The sequence below is a fragment of the Sinocyclocheilus rhinocerous genome, unplaced genomic scaffold (assembly GCF_001515625.1).
Source record: "Sinocyclocheilus rhinocerous isolate Xijiao unplaced genomic scaffold, SAMN03320098_v1.1 scaffold673, whole genome shotgun sequence".
Classification (NCBI taxonomy): Eukaryota; Metazoa; Chordata; class Actinopteri; order Cypriniformes; family Cyprinidae; genus Sinocyclocheilus; species Sinocyclocheilus rhinocerous.
The window spans coordinates 63,271-66,808 of record NW_015626868.1 but is presented as its reverse complement, the minus strand read 5'-3'; the positions used below and the strand labels follow the sequence as shown (position 1 = coordinate 66,808).

At 41.5% G+C, this 3,538-nt stretch overlaps 1 protein-coding gene and 1 pseudogene across 1 annotated transcript in view; both read left to right on the top strand.

Moving 5' to 3' along the window:
* Positions 1–3,538, top strand: part of LOC107718993 (gastrula zinc finger protein XlCGF57.1-like) — a 193,691-nt gene that overhangs the window by 127,541 nt on the left and 62,612 nt on the right. The window lies entirely within an intron of this gene.
* The window catches only part of LOC107719033 (NACHT, LRR and PYD domains-containing protein 12-like), a 63,654-nt pseudogene that overhangs the window by 30,597 nt on the left and 29,519 nt on the right, over positions 1–3,538 (top strand).

Below are 3,538 nucleotides of genomic sequence, written 5' to 3'. Positions count from 1 at the left end.
TGTTTTCTTTACCAAGAAAGTGGCAAGATGAAAACCACTATTTCTGTCAGGACCACTATCGTCAAAGATGATTGACAATTAGCATACAGTATGGTTCTGTTCTGAGCAAGAACTCCCTGCACATCCATGCAACCTAGCATGGATAAGAGCAGGGAGAGCAGTGATAACCCCCCCCCAGGGTAAACAGAACAGAACCAACATAAATGTATTGCAGATATTGTTAAAGTTCAATAATGTTATGTACACATTTTAATTCCAAAATGACATTTCCCTTACATTCAACTTCCAAAAGTGCATTCATCTTTGCCATGTTACATTCATTTAGTTGACTAGTGTTATACGCTGTATTAACAAAAACATTAATTGCATAAATAAAAACACTTACACTGACAAGCTACGCAATATCGCATTCATAATCAAATGCAGCTCATCTGCGATTATGAACGCGATATTTCAGTGATCTACGGCTCTCTGTATTAAATGCCGCTCCATCTGAAAGCACGTGATGGAGATTTACTAATCACAGAACCGGCTTTACTGACGAGATGCGCATGACAATCACATGCGATTTATTGTGCAACCATAAGTTTGTTTGTTGATCACAGAGTACAAAATAGATGAGGAAAACTAGAATGCAGGGTGTATTCAAAGCGCCACCATTACTGTCTAGAGTGCGTGGAGTGGTGCGCTGTGATTGGTTGAGCGGATATATCGCATTCTGCAGAAAAGGGAGACTGGCGTTTTTCGCGGTTTGGAAAAAAAGGGAGAAAACATGACAGAATAACTCGCAGATATTGCATTTTGCGTAAAATTAAAAATGGACTTTTCAATACCGACCAGATACAATACTGATTTTGGCGTTAAAAATGGTGTTTATCGCGTTTTAGATCATCAGGATGGAATGAAATGTAGAGTTGAGTGTCATCAGCATAGCAGTGATATGAAAAGTCATGTTTCTGAATGACAGAACCTAGTGATGCCATGTAGACAGAGAAGAGAAGTGATCCAAGTACTGAGCCCTGAGGCACCCCAGTAGCTAGATGTTGCGACTTGGACACCTCACCTCTCCGAGATACCTTGAAGGACCTATCTGAGAGGTAAGACTCAAACCACTGGCGTGCGGTTCCTGAGATGCCATTTTCAAAGAGGGTTGACAGGAGAATCTGCAGGAGAAGCTGCAGACAGATCCAGCAAAATAAGTATAGAAGATTTGGAAGCCGCTCTTTCCAGTCTTAGGGCTTCAACAACTGAAAGCAAGGCAGTATCGGTCGAATGTCCACTTCTGAAGCCAGATTGGTTGCTGTCCAGGAGGTTGTTCTGTGTGACAAAGGCTGAGACTTGGTTGAACACAACTCGTTCAAGTGTTTTTGCAATGAAAGGTAGAAGGGAAACCGGTCTGTAGTTCTCTAAAAGAGTTGGGTTAAGAGTGGGTTTCTTAAGAAGTGGGGTTATACGAGCCTGTTTAAATGTTGAGGGAAAAACACCAGTGTGAAGGGATGTGTTAACAATATGAGTGAGTGCAGGTACAACGGCAGGAGAAATGGCTTGAAGGAGATAAGATGGAATAGGATCAAGCGGACAAGTAGTAGGATGGTTAGAAAGGATGAGTTTAGAAAATTCTGCCTCAGAGAGTGGAGAGAAGGATGAAAACGGGTGTATGTTTACTGGTAAGATGTGTTTGACAGTTTGTGGTGTGGCAAATTGTGCACTGAGATTTGTAATTTTATTAATGAAGAGTGTGGCAAAGTCATCAGCTGTTAGAGTTGTTGAAGGAGGGGGAGGAGGAGGACAAAGGAGGGAGGAAAATGTTAATTTTGTTGTGATAGTAGTCCTTTTAGCAGTGGAGACATTAGCAGAGAATGAAGAGAGGAGTTAAAAATCGACGCGTTTCAGAAAGGCGGGGCATAGAGGAGAAACAATAATGTACAGTATGTGGAAAATGTGTTTTTTTAACTTTAAACCGCATAAACACATTTCATTACACCAAATACACAAAATAATGTTCTTTTTAGCAGCATCATATGACCCCTTTAAGGTCAGTAGGATTTTGTGATTTGCGCCATACTCTTTCTGCAGCTCTGAGCTTAGAACTGCTCACGGAGAACATCAGATAGCCAAGGGGCAGAAGAGGTGGTACGAGCTGGCCTGGAAGACAAGGGGCAGACAGTGTCTAAACAAGTAAGTATCAGTAGCACTGTTAGCATCAAGAGATGATAACTGTTCAGGGGAAGGAAGCGAAGACGAAACCATAGCAGATAGCCGGGAGGGTGAGTGTGAGTGTAGGTTACGTCGAAAAGTGACATGTGTAGGGGTATGTGTTGTGTCAGGAACCATGTTGAGGTTAAGAGTGAGGAGGAAGTGATCCGAGGTGTGCAGTGGAGTAACGAGCACATGATCAGTGGAGCAGTGTCGTTTGTGTAATTAAGGTCCAATTGGTTGCCTGATTTGTGAGTAGCCGTAGTTAACACTCGCTTGAGATCAAAAGAGGCAAGCAGAATGTGGAAGTCTGCAGCCTGAGGTTTATCTAGGTGGATGTTGAAGTCTCCAAGCATAACTAGGGGAGTACCATCCTCAGGAAAGTTTGAGAGCAGCACATCTAATTCATCCAAGAAGTTACCATGTGGTCCTGGGGGTCGATAAACAACTACAAAATGGATTTTATGAGGGTGGGTAATAGTGGCTAAATGTGATTCAAAGGAGCTGTTGATACTCATGGTGAGATGGTAAAGGATTAAATTTCCAATCATTAGAAATAAGCAGACTAGTACCTCCACCTCTTCCAGTTAGACGGGGGGAGTGGGAAAAAGAAAAATTACTGGAGAGTGCTGCAGGTGTAGCATTGTTCTCTGGTTTGATCCACGTCTCTTGTCAGGGCCATGAGGTCTTGAATGACTGGTAATAGAAGTAATAAAATCTGCTTTGTTTACAGCAGACTGGTAATTCCAGAGACCAATAGAAAAAGAAAGTAGTGTATTAGTAGACATAGGCAAAGTGCACAGGTTGTTAGGATTGCGCTGCCTACAGTGACTGCCTACAGTTTTCATACTCGTCTAACAAAAATAAAATTTAATTCAGCTGGACACACTTTCCTGTTTATCACAACAAATGGCCAAGCAAGCACATGACAGGTCATGATAGCTCAGATAGGTCATCAGCAAATTCTTTAATAAAGTCTGTATGGTGCCCTGGTGGCCGGTATACAATAGCCAGTGCTAACATCACAGGGGATTTATCATTAACACTTGTTTCTCTGGCTAATGTTATATGAAGTACCATTACTTCAAACGAATTATACTTCAAACCAGACCTCTGAGAAATACTGAAAATATTCTATATATAATATAAATTGTAGCAACATCTCCCCTTTTACCTTTTGGACGCGGCTCATGTTTATAACAGTAATCTCCAGAATCAGATCAGAATCAGAATGAGCTTTATTGCCAGGTATGTTTACACATACGAGGAATTTGTTTTCGTGACAGAAGCTTCCACAGTGTAACAGAATGACAGTGACAGAACAAAAAAACACAGATAATAA